We start from the raw sequence: 6,000 nt of genomic DNA on the forward strand, positions 1-6,000 counted from the left end.
AAATTTAACAGTTCTTTTGAGATATGCTCTCCAGGCTGGAAAAAACCATTATTGAAAGTCATTCCCAAAAAATCAATTTGGGCCTGACCAATAAGGCTCTTTTTTTCGGATAACATTATTCCATATTTCTCCACAATTTCAGTAAACTGGATCAGAAGGGCCTGATGAGTTGGGCCGTCCTTTGAGAACAGTAGGATGTCATCTATGTAGATGAGAGCTGAGTGGAGTATGGGCTCAAAGATTCTGATCATAGTTTTTTGGAATAATGAAGGGGCTACCTTTAGTCCAAATGGCATGACAGTCCATTGGTATTGTGCATCAGGTATGCAAAAGCCCGTTTTATATCTGTCTTTGGGATGGATACCCAATTGCCAAAATCCTGCTTTGAGGTCAAACTTACTGAAAAGTTTAGCTTCACTAAGCCGAGGAGTTATGGCGTCAATCCTTGGTAGTGGAAACTTGTCGTCTTGTAAAAAGAGGTTTAAGGGCTTGTAATCAATCACCAATCTCTTCTTTCCTCTGATTTGTTCAGACCTCTTTTCCACATAGAATGCTTGGCATGCCCAGTTGGAAGTTGTCGGTTCAATTAAACCTTGCTTTAGTAGCGAAGCGCATTCTTCCTTTGCTAACTTCAGATCTTCAGGATTCATTCCTGAATGGGTTGCCTTGGTAGGGTTGATGTCTTCATTCTTCTTGAAGGGCAATTGAATGAAGAACTCTTGATTCTTCCATAAAGGAAGAGGGTGATCAAACTTGTCATGGCTGTCACAACAAGTTTTTAGTAACCTGTTCTGGATAACTCCATAGTCTGAAGGAGCCTTGCTAATTTCATAGATGCCTCTGTTTTCGAGAAATGGCAGGAACTTCTTTTTGAATTTCAGTCCTTCAGGCCATATCGACATTCCCTGCGTTTGGTAATATGCATCAAAACCAAACAGTACATCTTTCTCAGGGAGGTAGCTTCCCAGAACCTTCAGCCAAATCACCATTTCAGGAAATATTTGTAGCCCAATATTTCCTCTGGAAATACGGTCAATAATAAATCTTCCTTGGCTGGCTGTTGTGTAGATCTTGTCATGAGAAGCCCAAATTTCATCAGGTAACAGATTGGGCCTGACAACAGTTGCACAAGATCCTGTATCAAGCAGTGCTACGACCTTTTTTGGCACATCATACTTGGATGTCAAAAGTTTGACTTTGAAGTGGGGTCGTTGGATTCCGTCAATTCTTTTGGATCCTAAGCTTCCTAAACATCCTCCTTCTGTTATCCACTGCTGAGGCGGAGCAGGCGCCATATAGTGGATTGGTCTGTAGTCATCATCAGAGGGATCACCTTCAGGGTCATGAAGCATGTACTGTGTGTACTCATCTGCTTCTGACTGTTCTTCAAGGATAGATTCAAGATCTTCATCTTCTCGAGTTAAGACAGCGTCTTGTAGAGATTGAAGCATCTTTATTTCCCTTTTGCTCGTCTGTTTCTTATTGGGACATTTCCTGGAAAAGTGCCCAGTTTGCCCACAAAGAAAGCATTTGTTGGTTCGCTTGTCCTTGAAAGTCTTTTTTCTAAAGAACCGTTTCTTTCCTTTGAACTTTCTTCTTCTGCTGGAATGGCTTTGATCGAAATCTGACCATCTGGTTCTTCTGTAGTGGTGCTTCTTTTTTGTGTGGCAATCACATGAGTCTTTATCCTTGCATTTGATCTGCAGATAAGACTTATTGCATGCTCCATTTAGTTTGAGGGAATTCTTGGCTAGTTGTTTGAACAGGTCTTGCTGGTTGCAGAGCTTATCAAGAGCTGCTAGAGCCAATTGATAGATTTCTCCGAAGGTTATCGATGGAATATCCTTCTGGTAGATGGTCATTGTCCTTCGTATCTCTGGTAGGAGCTCTTTTGGAAGTGAAGCAAGATATACTTCCTTAAGCGTTGAGTTGCTCTGTCCTCCAAGAGGATAGTATTTGGCCTGCATTCTTTTGAAATGCTTTTCCAGATCTTTCTTATTGAGTGAACAGCATTTCATCTCGTAGTATTCTTGGGAATTTCTCTGCTGGATAATCCCAATGTCTCCTAGGAATTCTCTATGCAATTTTCCTAGAAACTGAGCAGCACTTCCACTAGTGAGCTGCATTCGCTCATACTCACTTAGTGTGTTTATCCATTCTCTAAGATTGCCGGTCATTCTGGTGACAAACTCAGAGAGTACTTGCTGGATATCTGTATTAGGGCTGGACATCTTAGTATCAATCCAGGCTCCAAAATCATTCAACCTTTCTCTGTATTTGTGAGGAGGAAGGTTATCAAAAGTAAAATAGTGGTTGCCTGCTTTAGTCTGAGTGGTCTTAGTCTGTGGGGGATCATCATCTTCTTCTTCTACGACTATTCCTTCTCCTTCTTCTTCTGAGGTTGGGTTGGTCTGACCAACCATTGCTATTGCAGAAAGGTCTGCAATTTGATCTTCCTCAGATGACTCTTCAACCGAAAAATCTGATGAGTCAGACGTTACTTCTTCAAACGAGTCACTTGAAGTGTCGTCTGCATTAATCATTCCGATTGTCTCCCCTTCTGGTGCCTGTTCTTCTTTTCTTTTGGAAATTATCTCAGTTTTTTCCCCAGAGATTTCTCCTTTGAGAAATTCTCTTTCTGACCATGGTGGATTATGTGTCCTTTTTTGTGAAGGTTCTGTAGGTTGGATCGGGTGTGGTTTAGGCTTTGTGTGTAGTCTTCGGGCAAGATGGTAATGGGTCTTGAAGATGTTGTCATAGTCAGGTTCATTTATGGTTGGCTGCTGTGGAGGAATGTAAGTGGGTGTGTACATGGGATACTGTGGTGGATATAAGGCTAAAGGATCTGTGGCCAAAGCTTGTGGCTTGGGTTGTCTAGCTTGGTCTTGTTCGATTTGTCTGATCTGGGCTTTAATACGGGTAAGCTCTTGGTCTTTCTTTTGGAAATCTGGGCCAAAGTAGTGGGTTTGGATGTAAGTCTTTAGATCTTGGTCAAGTTTTTGGGCTTGTATGGTCAGTCTACTTTTTAGCTCATCAACTTGGGTTTGAACTGAGTACACTTGTGAGGACAGGTTGTCTGTCTTCTCAACGAGTGTTTCCAAGGTGTGATCGATTCTCAACAGGACTTTGTTTTGGCTAACAGCATTCTCTGTTTGCCAATTCAGGACCTCATCTTGAGGTGAAGTTGACTGGACTCCTTGTGGAGTTACTCCTTTTGGGGCTATGTATGGCCGTCGAGTAATCCTTTGACTGTTAGTGGAAACCTGTAGAGGAGGAAATTCTTGCTCATAAGGCTTGAGAGTTGCTATACATGGTACAGCAATAGGATCTGAGATTTGAGGCCTAAGGATCTTCTTTTTCTTCTTCTTTAGGTAAAACCTTGGTGGTTCCTCAGGTTCATCTGGTGGATAGAACTTTAGAGGAGCAGCACAGCTCTGCTTCCTGTTCTTTTTGGACTTCTTCTTTTTGTAGTAGTCCTCATCTTCTGATTCTCCCCAAGCATCACAGTCGCAATCTGAGTCACACATACTGTGATCAACGTCCCATATGAAATGGCCATTGACGTGTGAGACATAGACTGGCTTTCCTTCTTCATAGTAGTGAATTGGGGGGTCATCTTGATTGCTGGTATGTTGAACAGTGAGAGGAGAGATCATATAGATCTTTCTGGAGGATGACTGTCTAGAAAAGGATGGTCGCCCTTCTGTTCCTGGCCTTTGAAAAATCGTTCTGACTGTTCCGTCAGTTTCTCGTGTGACCACTGGTGGTGCTGTTGTTTGGACATCAGGAGTGCTCCGTGAAAAAGCTCTCTCATAGTTAGTGATCCATTCTAGTGGTACTATAGCCGCAAGCTCGTCTGGAGGAATCATCCTTGGAATGCTAACTATGGCCGGACCATGGTTCCTGTCTGTGAACATCAAAAGCGCATCATGGGTGGTGTTTGGAAGGTTCAGATCCAAAGCATGATCTTGGATCCTGTACAACACCTGGTGATGGAGTGTGGCTTGTTCAGCACTGGCGTCTTGTGTAACACCAATCAACTGGATCTGTATCCGAATCCTTTGGGAAAGTGTCGGATCTGTCAGCCTGATAGTGAAATCTGGCGAGATTGTAAGAATCACACTTCCATTAGTGAGAGTGGATACAAGTGCTCCAATAAGCGCATGTTGGTATTCCTTGAAGGTGGTATCTAAAAGTGCGATCTTTGCGGTGACAGGCAGTCCTTTTCTACCATGTAAAGTTAGAATTAACCTTATGGCTCCAAGGTGCAGGTGAGTATATCCTTGTGACAAGTATTCACGAATGAGTTCTTGAGGGATCTCAATCGTAACATACAGTTCTGCAGAGGTGGCTTGGAGACCACACTGTTGCAAACGGGAAGTTTGAATCACTTCCTTAACAGGAGGTGATGATTCCCTTCTTATGAGGTGGCGAATACTAAACTGCTTTTTTCGGTGGTAGAAAGTGTATGGATTTATGAGAGGTTGTTGAGTAGCAGGGATCTTTGAGTCTTCTGGTACATGGGTGATTTCAACAAGGTTTTCTATTTTATTGGATAGGGTTTTATGAACAGATGGTGGTAAACGATCAAGAGAAACTTCTGTATTATAAAAGATAGGTTGGCTAGATTCAGGATTTGACATGAATATTTCAAGTCTCTCTTACTCTCCATTATCTCCAATATACCTTCTCTTTGCTTTAGTTCATTAGGCTCTGATACCACGGGGTGCATCCAGACGTACTTCTGAAAGAACATACCAAGGGACCAATACATCTTGTCATCTCTATCCCGATTTCCCACTAAACTCATCTCAATTGGGGATTCAAGGGACCTTATGACCAGACGTACTTCTGAAAGAACATACCAAGGGACCAATACATCTTGTCATCTCTATCCCGATTTCCCACTAAACTCATCTCAATTGGGGATTCAAGGGACCTTATGACAAGATCGTCATGGATGCCGATATGTTCTTTCTTTCCAATACTGGAACTTCTCATGGTGAATATCTTACAATGGTTATCCTTGTATGTAGCACGGTAGTGTTTTTCTGACTCCTTGAACTGTCCGCTAGCATGCGCACAGTAGTGTCTTGTTCCATCAATCTCTTCAAGGAGAACAGCTCCCCAGTAGTTATCACTAGCATCAGTTTGCAGGATGCGTTGTCCATTGCTAGGAATCTTTAATGGTGGGGGTTTCTGTGCTACTTCTTTCAGGTGCTTGACAGCTGTCGTCTGTTCAGGGCCCCAAGGTGGGGGTTGCTTTTTTAGTAACTTTGACAACTGGCTTGTGTGTTTCGTCACATCCGGAAGAAAGTCTCGGATGTAATTGATGATGCCTAAGAACTGTTGGACCTGCTTTGTTGTCAGGTGGTTATCAGGAAAATTTAACAGTTCTTTTGAGATATGCTCTCCAGGCTGGAAAAAACCATTATTGAAAGTCATTCCCAAAAAATCAATTTGGGCCTGACCAATAAGGCTCTTTTTTCGGATAACATTATTCCATATTTCTCCACAATTTCAGTAAACTGGATCAGAAGGGCCTGATGAGTTGGGCCGTCCTTTGAGAACAGTAGGATGTCATCTATGTAGATGAGAGCTGAGTGGAGTATGGGCTCAAAGATTCTGATCATAGTTTTTTGGAATAATGAAGGGGCTACCTTTAGTCCAAATGGCATGACAGTCCATTGGTATTGTGCATCAGGTATGCAAAAGCCCGTTTTATATCTGTCTTTGGGATGGATACCCAATTGCCAAAATCCTGCTTTGAGGTCAAACTTACTGAAAAGTTTAGCTTCACTAAGCCGAGGAGTTATGGCGTCAATCCTTGGTAGTGGAAACTTGTCGTCTTGTAAAAAGAGGTTTAAGGGCTTGTAATCAATCACCAATCTCTTCTTTCCTCTGATTTGTTCAGACCTCTTTTCCACATAGAATGCTTGGCATGCCCAGTTGGAAGTTGTCGGTTCAATTAAACCTTGCTTTAGTAGCGAAGCGCATTCT

The sequence above is a fragment of the Arachis stenosperma genome, chromosome 3 (assembly GCF_014773155.1).
Source record: "Arachis stenosperma cultivar V10309 chromosome 3, arast.V10309.gnm1.PFL2, whole genome shotgun sequence".
Classification (NCBI taxonomy): Eukaryota; Viridiplantae; Streptophyta; class Magnoliopsida; order Fabales; family Fabaceae; genus Arachis; species Arachis stenosperma.